At 40.7% G+C, this 18231-nt stretch overlaps 2 long non-coding RNA genes across 2 annotated transcripts in view; one reads left to right on the top strand and one right to left on the bottom strand.

Annotated features, from left to right (window-relative positions):
* The first annotated feature begins 4138 nt into the window (after nucleotides 1-4138).
* LOC116704701 (uncharacterized) lies at nucleotides 4139-9968 on the top strand. Its single transcript, XR_004335761.1, has 3 exons — nucleotides 4139-4152; nucleotides 6670-6671; nucleotides 9890-9968. It is a non-coding gene; the product is annotated as an uncharacterized LOC116704701 (long non-coding RNA).
* The window catches only part of LOC116704702 (uncharacterized), a 24576-nt gene continuing 12906 nt past the window's right edge, over nucleotides 6562-18231 (bottom strand). Inside the window, exons 3-4 of the long non-coding RNA XR_004335762.1 lie at nucleotides 13433-13436; nucleotides 6562-6696 (exon numbers count right to left, since the gene is read on the bottom strand). This is a non-coding gene — a long non-coding RNA (uncharacterized LOC116704702). The remainder of the gene's footprint in view (nucleotides 6697-13432; nucleotides 13437-18231) is intronic.

The following is an 18231-nucleotide window of genomic DNA, read 5'->3' as shown; positions in this document are numbered from 1 at the left end:
AGAAAAAAAGTTCAGTAAAAACTGACAATTGTTTAGTACATTTTCCATCTAAAAATGTTTTGAATCAATCATATCAAGCACAACATGTACTAAAGAATCTGTTGGATTCAGATTCAGGTTGAAAGAGTCTAAGTCCGCCGCTACCACAGCCCAACATGGGACTTAAAACTCTGTGGCCATGTGTTGAAACACTCCCATCATTTGAATCTTTGTCTGTCGCCAATCATATTTGACTCGGTTTGTGTTTCTGCCTGGTGCCGTGCAACGACCCACTCACTGTAGACAAGTCACTTATGATGTAAGAAAAAACAACCTCAGAGCATGCAGGGCCTGAGGTCACAGAAACAAATGCTGTCTAAAATCCCACGCTTATCTAATGCACTGTAAGTTTACAAACTGAACTTGAAAGGGTAAGTTACCCTCGAACAACTGCTGCAGTGCCTCATTATTAATTATGGAAATGGTTGTTTTATTTGATTTTGGCAGATAATATACCGTATTATTTGCTAGAATTCTGCTTAAATTATAACATATGCAAGAAAGTCAAATTCAAATTTAGGGTCATTTATTTGTTGATATTTCATTTAATATGTATTTATTGAACAGCAATGGGTAGCAGAAACTGAAGACTTTACCTGAATGAATTGCATGTTTTAGTCCACATGGCGGTGACAAGCTGTAAACAACACCGATGGGAACAGTACAGTAAGAAGGAACCAAAACAGTAAAGTTACGTGCCCTAAAACCAATGAGAGTAAAGACACCAAAAAACTGTGTAAAGTTGAGGGTCCTGCAGTTGAGGGAGGGTTTTCTGTGGGTTCCTCGCTCCTAGCAACCCATTTCACATTACAGATAGTCAACCATTGAAATATGTGATTATTGATAATAGCAACTTCAAGTTTCCACTGGTCCTTGGGCACGCATTGACACATATCTTAGTCACTGATGGATTACTCATAATTTGTTAAAAGTGTTGCGGCTATTCCACACACAGCAGAGTGAAGTAGCCTAAATAAAGTTTATGCATGATGCTTTATTGTGACAGTATGCAGGCAATTCAACTGGTGTTTCCCTTCCTGATCATACACATACAGTACAGTAGTCCCACCACACACGCCTTTCTCAGTGGCACTTAGCAATAACCATGAGGAAACCCGCAGTTACTAGCTCTCAGCTGAAGTGCACAAGATTTGACAGAAAGACAACTCTACATCATCCTGCACCACTGAAAGATAGTATTCCCTAGCACTGGGGTCTTCAGCGTTTTTTTTAAACCAAGCCCCTATTTGCTGAAAGAGAGACGAAGCAGGGACCCCCTACTACACATATTAAATAGAATATAATATATAAAAGTTGCATAATAAACCGGGCCTACAAAAATGTGTAGGACGGCCTAAAGCCTTTATACATTCACTTTTTGCCCATAATACTAAGCTTTTAAAATAGCCTAATAATTGTTGGCATGATTTTATAATCAAGTTTTAACGTTAAACATACATGTGGCACAGTGAGTCGTTAGGATTAATTGTATCTATGGATTGTCTTAGTGACCACCTTACCAACAAGCAGTGTGGATTATATTCGTTAATATGTTTGATTCAAGTTAAGACTTTTAAATTTAGGGGGAAACATTTTTTGTGTTGTTGATTCCTGCCCCTGCAGAATCTAATTAACAAATTATTCTAATACACAGTTTGACATCACTGTAATCATTTTCCTTGAGCCCAGAAACCAGGCACTAGGGTTGTTTCTGAGAAAAGATAAACATCCAAGACTTTTCTTATGAAATATTGACAATTTAGTAACAATATGTCATACTATGATAACAAATTGATCAGATTATGAAACAAATACTAAGTACTGTTCATTTTATGATAGTTATGGATGGAGACAAAATGTGCTCATACCAGGAACAATTCATATTTCCACTGCACATGAACTGGAAAATAAAACGAAATGAAAGAGACAATGTATCCCAGCTGAGTAATGTAAGTGGCAGATGAATTGAAAACAATATCCCATGTACCAGGCTTGCCAAATTCAGTTACGGATTTCAGCTTTAACCTATTGAAACCCTGAAGCTGTTTTGAAGGGAGTGAGCAGGAAAGCAAACAGTATTAATCCTCAAAAAGTTCAAAATATCTTCCTGTCATAACAAAGGATCGAGCCCTTGTTCTGCGTAAAGTCTGCAAAATAATATTAAGTGCAGATGTGAAGGAAGATGGAGGCATAAACACTGGGCCCTGTCTTTTCTAAATGTTTAAAAATGAGCCCTGATGCAGAAGGGCTGTGGGTATTTGCCCAGCTGTTGGATAAATAAGCAGAAAGAATTCAAAGGCTGGATAACCTCCGCCAATGCCCATCAAACCAAACAGATGAGAGAACGCAGTAATCGGCTCCATTCTCAAATGGGACAACACTGACTCCAATTAGCCCTCAGTCCCAGATCCACAGGGGGAGGTGAAAACGAAAGGCTTGCTTTTTACTGAATGCATTCAAAAGATAAGCAACAGAATAAACCTGAGTCTCCTTTAGGTGGATGTTTTGTTAAAAGTACTAACATTCCTAGCCTTTTTTGGGTCTTGCGGGAACCTCATAAAGCTTAACTGCACTATCTTGCCGTGTAATGCGAGGCTTTCTAACTCTCCATGCAATTAGATCAGTTAATCAAAGTGGATCAGCTGTTTTCTTTTCAAACACTGATGTCACATCCATCCAATTCAGCTTGCTGCACCATGGAGCACAGCGACAGCACACACTCTCCTCGGCTGGCTCTTGGTTAGCAGATGTGCAGAAATAATTGGCAGCAGGCTCCCTCTGGAAACATATAGGACATCTTTCAAGAGATTCGAGAATTGTTTTCACTACTGTTGAGCTCACTGGCGCTCGTTCTGCGCTAGATTGGAGGGGACGGAGTGCACAGAGCGGTAATTAAAGCGAGGTGGAAGAAGTGAGCTGACATTCATCAGGGCCAAGGAGTGGAGGGGGGGCTGTTGCTGAGCTCTGTGCCAAACCAATGCTCTAATTCTTAGTCTCTAGTTATTTTCTGGGCCTTTCCTCCCTCTGAAGTTTATTTTGTCATGGTACAGACAATTTTTTTTTGCCCAATCTCATACTTCCACATTTAATCCACACTATTGACTGTACAAATACAATTTTCAAAGTTATTATGTAATTAAATGTATGTTTTTGCTGCTGGAAACTTCAAAAGGTCCAGCTGTTTCTGAAGACATTGCTTACCGCTGATGTAATAATTTCCCTGTGATATTTAAAATAAACACATTAGGCCGTAAAGAATTCTAAACTTGTCTCGGACTATCATGCCTGGCCTTTTGATTGGCATGAGGTGTGGAATGCCACTTTTCAGTGGAAACCAATGGTTGCCTTTAACAGCCTGCGTTTCCAAGCTCCCATGCAGTGTAAATTATAGGATAATAGGGTGCAGGCGATTGCAGACTCTGTTTATTCAATCCATTTCTTCACACAAGTTCCCATTGCTTTTTTCCCCCTTTTTCTCTGCCGTGTGTTTGGTGGTCCTCTGATCCTGCTGACCCTCGCCATGTGTTTTCACTTTCGGCTCTGATCTCAGCTCTGCAACCAGCGGGGAACCAAATACAAATTGAACAGTAACCATTCACAGGCCACTCTTTTTTCATACACCGTTAAACCTGCTTTGTCTTCCCCAGGAGGAGATCAGGGGAAAGATGTCCCCGGTTTTGTCACGGGCCTCGAGTCTTTTCCCCTTGCAGCCAGGTTTTGTTGTAGACCAACAACAATGCGGTTTACTACACTTCGTAGCACATTTGACATCTTTTAAAATCACATTATTCCCCTAAAAGAATCAAAAGGCCACAAAACACAAGCTGAAAGTCTTGAAATGTGCTTTGGGTTTTTTCAAAGCAATAAGAATGATGAGCCAAGGCCCAGAGAAAACACTACACAGAGGAACAAATCACCAGTGTTTGGGTGGTGTGCTTTTTATTATTTCAGTTAAGGTGAAGTTTTCATTAGTCCCATAAGCCCCCCCTTTGAAAAGAGAGCCCTTTTTCTGTGAAACTCGCTGGACAGCAGCCGCTCGCAAGTGGCAGGGTATGTTTGTTCAGCTTTTATTGGGAGATGTGGTTTGAAGAAGTTAAAAAGAACCCTTTTGTTGTTCTTGGGGTTCATATTTTCTCTGGAGTTGCTCCACGCGCACTGTTTGTTCCCCTGACTGAAAATGAAAAAGGGTAAAACCTGAATGTAATAACGCACTTAAAGTGAAGGCAAACTCTCAGGAGACTCCACGGATAATCTCTCAAATAAGACATAAATCAAGCAGGGTGAAAACGATGAGCTACAGGTTCTCATTGAAGGTGATTGCCAGAACTGGTGTTTAGACAGTTTAACTTCACGCCTGGCTAAGACTTAGCGAATAATTTAGTGAACAACCATAATATAAGCCCAGGCTTATGCCAAAGCCATGGTGTTTGATCAAATGCGGTACTGATAACATCTACGGGCTATTGCTCCATCGTGGACATACTCATATACTGCAACCAAGTGCACTAAACATCCCTACATATGGGTTTGTGATGGGAATTTCAATCATCTTTTCTTCACCAGGATTCTCCCTCAGAGCCTCTTTATTAGAGTAAAAACACATTCATCACCTGTTTCACATTAAAGTTTCACGCATGCGGCCCCAGCCCCTTGTATCTTGTAAACTCTGCTTCGTTTACTTAGCCTGGATTTCATTGTGGCCATTTTGCACGGTTTACCTTTGTTTAGTTTATTAACCCAGGGGGTTACTTAACCTAAACATCGGAGCCGAGTGCTTCGGCTTTGGGTTTCAACATTTTGAACAAAAGGCTTTTTTTTTTTATAAACACGGTTGAAAGTGACAGCGGGCGGGGATGATGGGGTTTATGATCCACACTGACAAATGGTTATAGCAGGAAAGTGATTAGCAGATTACTTTAAGGTTCTTGAAATGGTGCTTTAATGTTAAAATCAAGCGGCATCAGTACGAGCAACTTTGAGATTAGAGGTTTCAGATGTAAAGCACAGAACCGGTTGGATTTGACCTTTAATGTCAAATGTCTTGGAACAAATTTGACTAAAAAAAAAAAAATACAAAAACCTAAAACTAATTAAAACCCAATTGTCTCCTTTAACTTGGGTCATTAATCCTTGTCTCAGGACTGTCAAAACTAAAATAATATCTCCCATCCCAGGCTGCATCAGTTTCAACAGCACGTCTGAAACTCCCAGAGGACGTTTCTTAAACAAATAAAGACTCAGAACAGCATTACAGCGAAGGAAAGCCCCCCCCCCCAAAAAAACTGTGCAAGCACCGAAAGTCGGGTGAGACTATCCTCATTTGCTAAACCAGAAATATCCCCAGTTTAAGGACCAGCTCCGCGGCTGATGGCTGGCGCTCGGTTCCCATGCTCCAGCATTGTGTCTCTTCCAGCTGCAGCCAGGCAAAATGGGGGAGGCACACTCATGGGTGGTCCGCCCCACATGGTCCCACACTGTGCGGTTTGCGCCCTACATCTGATAGCAGTGGCTCTCAGCTGGGGTGCGCACAGCTCACATTCTCCGTGTGCCATTTTACTGCAACGATCTCGAGCTCCAGGAGGAGGCTGGAACTGTTTACCGCGCAATATCTTCATCAGAGCGGCACACTGCACAGCTGGCCTCCCATACACCAACACTAAGCTTTCTTCACCAAAAGGATGTTGTACAATTCTTCTGAGTTTGTGAAGGACTTCTTTTTACCATTATTTAGATAGATAATGGTTCTTAGTGATTATCTTTTTATCCACTTGGCCTGCATGCTGCCTATCAAATTATACTTTTAGTAATCAACACTTTTATCTACTTTTATCATGCTCAGTTAAGTGAGCATTAACTACTTGTGCTGCACCATAACCATTAGTCTGTGCACATTTGGCTTAAAGAGACTCTCACACGCCCTTGCTATGGGGGTAAAATCGATCATTTCTCAGCCAGAAGGTTTTGCAATGTTCACACGCCACACAGTTAAGTTAGTAAGTGAGGGGGCTGTTAGATCATTTATGTTGAAGTGGATTTATCCTCAAGCCCACAAATACCACATTTTATTGACTTTCATATGCTGGCAATCTGATCTGAAGTACAGGAGCACAATTAGCTTCATAATAACATTTTATGGAAATAATCGATATGGAGCAGAGCAGATGGTTGGGGCTTGGAGTGTGGTCCTCTGCGCCCTTCAGACAGACTATGGTTCTCAACAAAGTTCTCATGAGAGGAGAAGCCAACACGTTGCAATCATCTAACCAAACCACACACATGTGAAGATTGATGCCACAAATTTGCTGTCATAGAAATTGTTGCTTAAAGCCTAACTCTCGCCAAAATGCAACATGGGTCTTTTTGTGAATGTACCCAAGTCAAACTTTTGTTTAAAAGCATAATTAGGATGGAAGCGCCAGTTTTAAGATTCACCGTATTCTTGTTTTCGGTCAAATGGCCTTTGAATGGAAGTGCTAGCGACACTACTGTGATAGCTATTTTTGAAGCACTAAGAAGGCTCGACACAACATGAAACTTTGCTCGCCAGGGACTCTACACAGGAACTCCAGCGTTGAGACAATTGTGTACACAGAGTTTACTGAAAAGAAAGGTTTTACCAACTCACTGTAGTTGTTGGTTTTTCCGGTCGCCGTCTATCTAGCAAACAGTCGAGGGAGGAGAGTGAAGATGGGAAGCGCCTAAAGCTTAGTTCCATAAAAAATGTAAAATAATTTGTTTTTTGTAGTTAAAAAAGGAGCCTCATATAAGAATGACATTTCCTCCTATGGAGTGGGTTCATTCGCATCCGGAGATCGACACTTTTTTACCAGCAAAGCTGGCTGCGAGCGGAAACAACAGCAGCTAAGTGAGTTTTTCAAAATCTTTAGTCAACTGTATACACAAACAATGTTCTCAGTGCTCGAGTTCATGTGTAGAGTCCCAGGTGATACTTGGAGCAAAGTTTCATGTTGTGTCGAGCCTTCTTAGAGTTTTAAAAATAGTGATTTTGATGTGATCATAGTAGTGGCCCTAGTACTCCCATTCAAAAGACCATGACCGGAAACAAGAATACAGTCAATCTTAAAAGTGGTGCTTCCAATACGAAAGTTTGACTTTGGTACATTCACAAAAAGCATTGGCGAGAGTTACGCTTTAACATGGCAGTGAGTGTAGGTGACATGTCTTCAGCAGGCAATATGACATATTGCCTGACTAAAACTCTGGGTTGTTGCAGTAGGACCCATTTCATCAATTGAGTTCTGGTAAAACATGGATGACCTGAGTTGTATACATTTTAACAACGCTTTAATGTTCAGTTTGGATGCAATGATGCTTTGTAAAATGTCAGTGCCGAGTTTATATAGGCCACAATCACGTTCAACTTTTGACATTGATATTTCAAAGTGTTTCCAAATGTATGTTGAGTGTTATTTACCAAGTCTAAATATGTTATTGATGAATGTGTTGTTTAGTGGGTTAAATTCTGGTCAGCTAAGATCAAAGTAGGTGCCTAAAAGCTCAGACTGATATTCTCTCATGGGAGAATATGATCTATAGCTATGCTGAAGGGGCTGTAAAGCAAAACAATTGAGAAAATCCAGATGCAACTGTGATTTGGCTAAAGTGTTTTCCCGTTGAGAGAGAGAGTGTGTGTGTGTGAAGCGGATGGGTGATCAGAAGACTCAAACAAGATTTTGTTTTTAATCTTTTTACCAAAGTTGGTAACTGTTTAGATGAGAATAAACCATGTAGTTCAATAAGGTCTGCAACATAAGGATGCAATTGTTTCATGTAAAAAAAAAACAATAAAAAATCCACACATACATGTGGTGAATAAAATGATAGAACAATATGTATAGTACAGTCTGAAAGAAATAAAGGGATTTTATTAACGGTTATCATGTTTGTAAACCCATTCCTAGTTCTCCTACAGCTTCATCTTTAGTGTGACTCTGAACCCATCACTTCAAAGAAAACCATAAATTAAAAAAAAAGGTATACGTTGAAAGTAATTCTTAAATGATTCAATAATAAACCAACAGCGAACGAAGGCCACACACTTGCTGACAGCCTAAGAAACTGTGAAAGACGAAATGTTGGCATTTTTAGGGGCGGATTTCCTACAATATTGCTAGGATTAAATTTCACTGCCTCCACCTCAACTCACCACCGGTAGTGCAATACAATAAAACACAAACTCCTGGACTGATTGTCATAGTAACATTTGTAAAATGTTGGTTCAAAAACGGCCCCTTTGAGCTTTTTACAAAATAAATAACATTATCCATTTAATCCACACTCATATTTCTTTAATTTATATTTCTACTCTGATATTTATATACTTCTTGCAACTGTAACACAGAATTTACCTTTGAGGATCAATAAAAATTTTCTGATTCGGATTCTTATTAAACTGGACGTCATATTCTGAAAGCACAATGAGACACTGACGTTTTGGTTGACAATGTGTTAAAACTTAAGACTGCATCTTCTACACCTGATAATGATCAGCATTCTTTCCAACAATTGCTCTTCAGCATTTGGGAATATAACTCATTTCCTTGTGCAGTCTGGACACCATGAGATCTCTGAAGAGTATCAGTTTCCTTTGTATTTTTTCATGTCTTATCATAATTGAACTCTCAGCAGTGATTTCTACGACAGACTAAAAAGGTGAACCGTAAGATGTTGCAGCTTTTGAAGGGAAAGTGGCAACTAGCTTCTCTTTCATCCTGGAAGTTTCCTGCACTTATCACTTAAATCTGTCTTTAATTCACTGCCAAAGGCACACAAGATCTTCACATGTGGGTTCAGTGGGTGTGTGACACGATCAGAGTCTATCACAGTGTTAAGTTCACCTTGTGAACCCTTGATTTTCCAGTTAAATTTCCCTTGTTTCTTTAAATTGTGAAAAAAGGACTCTGTATAGCAACATCACACGTGCAGCATATTCTATCATGCTATTCCCAAACTCTGTGACCAAGGCCTGAGGACAGTTTCAGACATTTTACCCATGCAATATAATAAGGGATTGGGTTTCCAAATTAGGAACAATATTAATATACTGATAAACGCAACCACTAATACTTCTAAAAACAGGGAATGGAAACAATTCCCTATTGTTGAAAGTAAGATTGTGTAAATCAAAAACAAGGTCAGGTGAAACTGAAGCCAAACATAATCGAAAGAGCACCGGGTGAACTAAAAGCTGCTAGTCAGGCTGGAGGGTCGCTGACTACCGAGCTGGGGAAATTTAGTGGTAGGCCCTCTCTGGACCAATGCAAAAGGTAGTTTAAATTACACACAAAACAAAAAAATAAAAGTGCAAGGTGCAAACACAGCAAACAACACTCAACCATGTAATAAAAGTAGTGGTCACTCTACCTGTTAGGCTCCTGCTTGAACAGGCCTCTGAGCCCCCCCTTGGTAGTAAAATGTCCAGCCTAAAACACAGAAAGAAACATTAGGATGGATAGATCGGAGATTTGACACTTAGTACTAAAAGATCCTCTGGTAAATTAACACAGAATTAAAATACATAAAAAATAACACCTAGGCAAAACAGCAGTAGCACTGCAAGAAAACAAAACAGTGGAAATGACCAAAAGCACTGTGTGTGTGTGTTAAAAGAGGGTCTTAGGGTTTACCCTAGTCTATTTATTCTGGGACTGCTCCGTTGCAGACAGAATCCGCGGGATTTCACTCATTTAGGCCAGTTATCTGTTGCCTTGGACTTTCTGTTGGCATTTTAAACTTTGGTTGAATTATGAGGACTATGGTTAACTTTTTTACAGATCTCTGCAGGGTAAATCGAGACAGCTAGACTAAAGCCGCTTTTCAACAGGAGGAGCTCATGTTCCAACGGGACCAATTTGGTGATTATTAAGTTCCTCTGGCCACAGTTCCCCTAACTCTTTCAGCTCCTACTTCAGGGCAGGCAGCGTCTTTTCCCTTTTCCCCCCCGCATAGTGGTGGTTAGATGGCTGTGTTATAATAATAAAGGTCAGTTCCTATGGCCACTTGGCCAGAGTGAATGCAAATGGAATAAACCGTTTTGGGGGAGAGTAGTTAGTAGAACTGTTTAGAAGTGGACTCTTCCCATAACTACGTTCCTGTACCTACTTGGTTGGAAAGAAGCTTATCTGTCCAATCTGAGTTTTCTGTTGCATAACTAAAACAACTTTTGAACATACACACGTTCCACCAAAACAAGTTTGTTCCCGAGGGTATTTTGCAGAGGCCCCATTGCTCCGTAGCATGTTTTTCTCCCTTCCTGTGTGGACGAGCTAGACCCTCCATCGAAACGCAACCTCTCCATGTGCAACAGAAAAAAAACTGCTTGAACAACCACTTCCAATGAACTCACCGCACTGCCTTTACAACCTGAGGGTTCTTCTTCTTTAGTTTTAATGGTGGCTCTAAAACAATGTTTGACGTGCATGCCGCCGCCTACTGTACCGGAGTGAGTAATGTCATGCCTTTAAACAACCATCATACAAAAAGAAAGAAAGGATAAGAACTCATATTGGATATGAAACCTGTATCATTTAAATAATAAAACTTGTTTATCCCCTGTCTCTAACAGTCCGTTGACGCTCCACTCCCTTTCCATTTCTACCGCCCTGTCAATCTGTCTCTGCTTACAACTTATGAGCATATGTTCAACAGTTTCCCTACCATTACAAATCTCACATGTAGTATATCTGTCTACCTTGCTGGCCAATTATAGGAGGAGCATGAATGAGCTACACCAGGTGCCCATTGGAACCTGATTAGGCTCACTTAAGGTGGACCAACTTTAAGGTGGACCAGCTAACCCTATTGCACTACATTACAGACAGTGAGCAAAAACCCAAGATGCCATGCATTATGTTATCATATCTTTACTGTGATGTTGGTAAACCAGAAAAATGTGCCAAAAGTCAGTCACATCAGTAGCTGCAAATTTGGACAGACAAAGTTAGATTTGACAATGCAGAGTTTTCAGTTAACACAACTACACTAAGAGTTTGCAGCTCTCTGAAGCTGTACTCATTCACAGCGGAGCTTTGAGAGAAATGCTAAAGTCAGCATGATACATGCAACAATGCTCACAATGACAATGTTAACATGCTGATCTTTAACAGGTATAATATTTACCATGTTCATCATTTTAGATTTAAAGTGTTGCCATGCTAACATTTGATAAGTAGCATTAAATACAAAGTAAAGCGGAAGAGAGGTCAGTTTGGCAGGTATTTGATCAGAGGATCGGCAACGTTTTTACAAAACACCCTGAGGGATGAGACGAATGTTTGAACCAAATTTCATGGCAATTCGTCCAACAGCTGACGAGATATTTCAACCACAAATGTGAACCTTACGGTGCCACTAAAAGTCAGGGACTCACATTATTAGGAGTAATTGTCTGGGAACCACAAATTTCTGTTTAAAATTTCACGGCAATCCATCTGGTAGTTGTTGAGATATTTGAGTCTGACCAACTGTCTGAAAGGCCAACAAGCCCTGAAGCCAATGCGGGCAAGAACGGCCAAAAAGTGACTAAAACAAACTCTAGAAAATGTAAAAAACGAAATATGAATTAATATCTCTAATATCTACTGTGTCAACATGTATGTAAGCATGCATTATGTGAATGCATATTTGCGTAAATGCGTATGTAAGTATGTAAGTATGTATTTATGTATGTATGTATGTATGAATGCGTGTGAGGTGGTTGGGCGTCAGTTATGTGTGTTTGTCAGAGAAAGGTTTGTTTCTGGGCGTGTGTGGGGCGGGTGTGTTTGATTTCAAAGCACTGCGAATGAAACTTAAAACTCTGAAAAAGCTGACAAAACATAGCGATCCCAGGTGGTTAATGGGCCGGGAGAAATGACCAGTTGACCAGCATCGTAGGCGACCCCATTCGTATGTGCCTTCTCAGCCAGCCGATCCCCATCTGCTAGATATTACACATAGAAACTCTTCTGTTCTGTTTGTCCAACATATTTAACAGGTGGGTGGTCTTGTGATAACTCAGCACGGGGGCTGCTGACTGACATCTTACCTTGTCTTCCTCACCATTACAACAGTCTTGAAGATCGGAGGCTTCAAGTGTGGCAAGTATGATGTCAGGCAGGCAATGACAACCTGCTACTTACTGCACGATGCCACTTTGATGCCAGTCGCTGGAAGGATCTTTTTCTTCCTCCAAACTACCACTGCAACTCTTTAATCACCCTGTCTTACTCTGGAAGACACAAAAAGAGGAGCATGTCTGATTGAGAAATAAATCTGTGCTCAGTGAGCCGACGTGAGAAAGTTCCAGGTGTCAGGGGTGAGAGGTTGAAGGTCCCGGTAGTGTGGGTGGTTCTGATGAAGCCCTGTTAGCAGTTAATGGGGGCCTTGTAATTTGCGGGGTGCTAATCGCTGAATATTCCCTTTGACAAGAGAGATTACACACAGAGCCCTAGACTGGACAATGGAGATTTGCCATGTAATGTCTCCACTATAGACTCAGGACACAAAAAAGGGTGGATCAGACCGTAGGAGAGAGGATTTAGAGGATGGGAAGGCATGGGGGCGGGGGGGGTGACACCAACCAAGAGGTACCACCTTTGTGACAAAGTGAAGACGGGAAGGGGGTCGGGCTGGGAGACATAGCAGCACAAAGCTCAGTATCACATGGGTCTGCACCGTGTGTGGGGTATTATCATTGGCTCAAATGAAATAAGAATGCTCTGTTTACTTTTAGTTCCACAGAGAATCATCATCTCTCTTGCTCATAGCTCTACAGATATGACATATTTTAACTCGTTGTTTTTTGCCCAAAACTTATTGTTTTGGTTCGTTCACACCGCTCACATTAGCATTGCCAGGCAGCTGTTTTCAGCAAAAAAGCTCAAAAAAGCCCACATATGTTACTATGTGTTAAAAGATGTGTGAATATCGGACTTACATTCACTAGGTTACCACAAACACAACTCTAAATGAATGCTAATGTTACTTCCAATATGCTGGATGTGAAAATAGGCAGCTGTTAGCTTACATGTTGCATATCAACTTAATAGGGTGATTGGTCGGAGTTTTGTTTATGGCTTCTTTGTTTTTTTTCAGCCCAAAGTGCCCAAAAAAATCTGTCAATACAGCTTTAAGGTTAAAAGAATTAAGCTTTTCCGGATTTTTCACATTTGCACAAAATAATCGGTTGATTTTTAAATGTCTATCAAACACTTGCTCCACAAATGTAATTTTGGCTCTGTAAATAAATTCCCGAGGCGAGGATTGAGGTCGCAATGCATCAAGCACATGGAGGCAGAACTCGCTTTAGTGGTTTTTAGTGACATAGATGACTTTTACAGAGGCAAAATGATTCCACACAAAAAGAAGCACACTCTGTGAATGTACCATATACTTACCTCGGTGGTCCATGTAATGTACATTACAGTAGTCTATATTATAAAGTAATATGAGGTCTGGGTATGTCATGATGATGACATATCATCAGCCGTTAAATCACATATGAGCCAACCATGCTGTCTTTCTTATATTCCTGTGAAAGGCTCATTGATTTGAACATTTATATATGATTTGGCATACATTTGCCATATTGAGATACATATATTGATCGCAGAAAACGGATTTAGTAGTAAGCTACTGTGATGATTTCAACCATATTGTGCAAATTAAGGCCAGGTCACACCAGACAGACTTACTATGTTTAGTAAAGGACTGTAGCTGGTGAGCTAATGGCTAACACTAGCATTTTTCTATTTTATCTGTAGGCTACTGTGCCGTTTATTGCCCTGACATTTATTTTCAGAATTGAACGTCATTTTATTCAATAACGACGAAGAGGATAACACTTTCTGAGCTAGCGATCATGCTAACTGTCAGTTAGCAAGGTAATTAGCGCGGTCGTTTATCTGACAATACATTTCACACAATTTATTCAATTGAGGGACATATTTATACCACCGACTTTGGTCTAAATACCTTGTCTCTTTTATAGTGCAGATTGTACTCCAAAAGAGGTAGGTTAAATAAAAGTGGTCATCCAGTGGACGTGCTAACACGTTACAATAGCTTCCTACATTTTTGATTCTCTGGCTCTCCGTTCCCTTAAAGGTCAGCCCTCTCAAGACGGATTGCTATTATGATGAAAGGTTAATCTTGACGCAAAGAATTTGCATAGATGAGAGAATTTCATTGAGATTTCACCACAAAATGTAGCTATTTTAAATGTTGGTTGGTTCAGGCCTTAAAGATGACGTATGAACAGTCTCAGCAGGGAGCATTTCCAGGAAAGTGAGGGTTGACATGTAACAGGTCAGGCTGAAGGAGGTTAAGCCAGACGCCATATTCTTATGAACCAGAAGAAATGGAAATGCAAACCAGTAACTTTAGTTGTCTCCTATTCTGCGTTCTCTCATTTACTGTTACTTGTCGTCTAATCATTTGTTTTCTTCCTCCTCTTCACTTCCCTTGCGTAAGTCACATTTGAGGCGTGTGGCTTCTTGTTTTGCCAAAACATCCTTTGGCTTCGGCATGGATGTTGAAACCAAAGGATGCGTGCAACATGTTGTACAAGTCTGCGAAGACGGACAGGGATTTTCCTTTTTTTTTTGCAGTCCTTTGGAAGCCTGCAAGGACCACCAAAGATTTTGTGCTTCAAACTCAAATGAATTACAATCTCGAGGATGATCCAATTCCTCTCACACCAACTGTGCGTTTCGGTTCCTCCATTCATGTGTGTGCACTTCCTCTCAAGCACTATTTCATATATCTTCACATACAATTATAGAAGAGCTTGAATCCCAAAGGCTCAGTGACAGTCATGGGAATCTGAGGCTGCACATCGAACGTAAACTCCCAGTGGCAGTCTGATGAGAGTCCTCCGGCTCTGAACATGTACGGTATAATTTGTAAAGTTGTTGGCCGTGTCACTTCAGAGGAAATGTTACTCAGTCTCACACACAGTTTCAGGGTAGAAAGCTGAAACATGAGGTGCCTGGAGACAGAAGAGGGGGTACATATACTAAAGACATAAGGTGACGATCCTGTGCCTTGATTTAACAGCTGAAGTTTTGAAAGCCCAGTGCATATAAAAGCCTGCCATCAACACATATAATCTCTTAGCTGAGCCCATTGAAAGCTTGGTCCCAGGGGTTAATTCTCCCATCACTCCATGTTTGAATCAACTCCTGACTCACATTGAGATGAAAGCCACAGAGTCCCAGGACCGAGCCCGGACTCCGAAGGCCCGCTGATTCTGGACGACTGGAGCGGATTATTGCATGTTCGTCTCTTTGGACCTCCATCGGGACAGGGAAACTGAAAAGAAAAACAATAATTAGAGATAATTGCATGTGTCCAAACACGGGCGTTAAAGCCCTCCTCCCTCCCATCCCCTTTCGTAGTATGTGAGGTGGAATGAAAGGGACACCCCCCTGTTTTGACAGCTGGGCAGGCGAACATAATTTGTGACAGCTGAACTGAAACGTCTTTAACCGCAGGGACAGACACAGAGAGAAGATTTGGGCTGACTGAGAGAGAAATGGCTAGAGAAAGGAAAGGAAGATCAGAAGGAGAGGTCCTGCCAAAATGAAAGGAAGAAGATGTCAAAGAAAAAGAGACAGAGGAGAATTGGGGAAAAAAGGGATTGCCGTGTTGACGGGTGGGATTTCAGCAGAAAAGGATGAGGGAGGTTTAAAGGGGGGAAATTAGTCACACGCCATAAATTTTGAAGAGAGGTAGAATTTAAAATAACCCACAAAAAAGACTGGACAAGGGACAGCTTAAAATTAAATGTGTGCGAGTGGAAATGAGGAGAATATTCAAACAACAGAGCTCGGCTGAACATGGTGTCATGCCAGCTTTGACACATTGGGTTAATTTGCTGCTCCCTGCAGGTGACCCTTGAACTTTGGGGACACAGGGTCAAATTGGACTCAAAGTGAGACAGCCCAAATCATGTTAGTCTGAGGAGCGGGGTCATGGGTCAGCTCTAAGATTCTCAGTATATAGGCCAAAACAAGGACCATATGTGGACGGAAACACATTTGAAACAAAAATAATAGTGATTTTCCGTCCTGTTCATTTTCTCCCTCTATTCGCCTCTCCGCTTGCCGCGATGCATCTCGACCCACCACAGACTTTCTGCCCTAATTCAATAAAGTCGTAAATACCACCGTAACAGCAAATTGACATAATGTTGGCCGCGTGCCCTTTAAATTGTCAGTGACAGAAGTTTTCCCAAAGGTGAAATATTAATACAAACACAGGATTTCTTTTCCCAAAATACCCAGCTCCCAAATTCTCCCATGTTTACTTTTCTCTGTGCTCCTAATTTCTGTTAGTGTGAAATGTTATACTTACTGTTGCATTCACTGACAGCGGAGAAATGGAAACCAGGGAGCCGGGAAGGTAATCCTTATGGGACAACACTCAGTCAAATAAGTAAGTCTCTGTCCTTTCACTTTCATCCCAAATAAGTCGGAAAGCTCCGTTAACCATCTGAGTGAATCACTGATTGATCACCACTCAGACGGTAAAGAAACCGACCATTAATAATTCCTCACTATTTGCTATACTCTGTATTGCCGTTTCTTTCACTGCAGCATCAAATAGAAATGACTGAGATGTGATCCCCCCCAACCAAAAAAATTTTATTCAAATATATTTAATATTATATAACAATCGTTGCAGCATGTCAGGCTGTGCATTAGGTCATCCACTCAGTAAATAGTGAGAAAAAAGGAGCACAAGGTTCATGTAAGAAGGAGGTTGTGAGGATTAATGCTCTCCTTTTGTAATTTGCCAGCAGGTTCAAAATTCATTCAAGTAATTCAAGTCATCTTGCATTTGACACAACACATTTGTTTCGTATGAATGGGTCTGTTATGAATTGCTATATTGTGATGTTTATTTCAGTATTATTATTAATGTATCTATTGCAACATAAGTTCAAATAAGATGACTTTAATTGATTCCTGGGGAAAAGTCAATTGTAAAATTCAAAAGTAAAGAAATGAGAAAGATTACATTGAAGAAAAGATGTACCTATAAATATTTACAATACTATAGTTCTGACTAGAAAGGTGGCATCCTGGTTTTCCATTTGCTTTTTAGTTGTTTTTAAATCTTTTGCCTTGTACAATTTGTGACTTGGATAAGATATATATATTTTTCAAACCTTTTCTGTAGCTCTCTAGTTTCATTTTGTGATTATGTTCTATTACACAACCCTGAAAGCTAACTGTGTGATTTAAACATATTTTTGACACATAAGAACTTGTGTCTGCAATGAATCTACCACACAATACCCCACATTTAAAGCCTCATACTTGTTAAAGTCATATACCATTCTGATGAGAACTAAAGCCCCTTATCATACAAAATGAAATACTGTTCATTAACGTATAGGAACTCTTTTTCCACATTACACGTCCTCCTGCAGTGTGGCAAAGAAAGTACTGACCCTTACAGAAGACACATGCCATTGCACTCAGAATACAGTTAAGTCCACTGCGGTTGCCCTCATAACGCCACGTGTGGTTATTTCCAATAACGCAGCAGAGGAAGCTGACCTTGCTGTGCTCTCCATGAATGAGCTGAACACCTGCTCCTTGAGGGGCAGCCTGAGGGGAGATGGTGTAGGAGTTTAGCCGTAAAAAAAAGTACGGGGGAGAGTTATCAGAGAGGGGGCTCTGATTACTTTCCCCGTACATTTTTTTGGAGATGACTTTATCTTACAGTGGTTGGCTTACAGTCAATACAAAGAAGATTTTTTTTTTAATTGTAACTGATAACCTAACCCTAACCCGACAGGGACAGTCATCTCAGCCTCTGTCTGAAAAAGTGTGTGAGTGTGTGAGAAAGAGACTGTGTGTGGGTGTTTTCCATGCGAGTCAGCGGACATTTGCATATGTGAGCGTGTACGTACCGGTGAGTGTGCATGTGCATATGGTGTGTGTTAGAGAGAAATGGAATTGTGTTCTTCTGTGTGTGTGTGAGTATGTGTGTGTTTGTGAGGTGTTCCATATGAGGATGAGTATGTAAATAGGTTATTATGCTAAGAAGGTCTGCAAATCATTTCCTGTGGGCTGACTATTTATCCGATCCCCTTGAGGTTTAGACATAGCAAACTTGTCTGCTTGTGTCTGTGTCTGTGTCTGTGTGTGTGTGTGTGTGTGTGTGTGTGTGTGTGTGTGT

This window comes from Etheostoma spectabile, chromosome 16, assembly GCF_008692095.1.
Source record: "Etheostoma spectabile isolate EspeVRDwgs_2016 chromosome 16, UIUC_Espe_1.0, whole genome shotgun sequence".
In the NCBI taxonomy this organism is placed as follows: Eukaryota; Metazoa; Chordata; class Actinopteri; order Perciformes; family Percidae; genus Etheostoma; species Etheostoma spectabile.
Note: the sequence above shows the minus strand (reverse complement) of the source record. Positions and strands in the feature narration are given on the sequence as shown.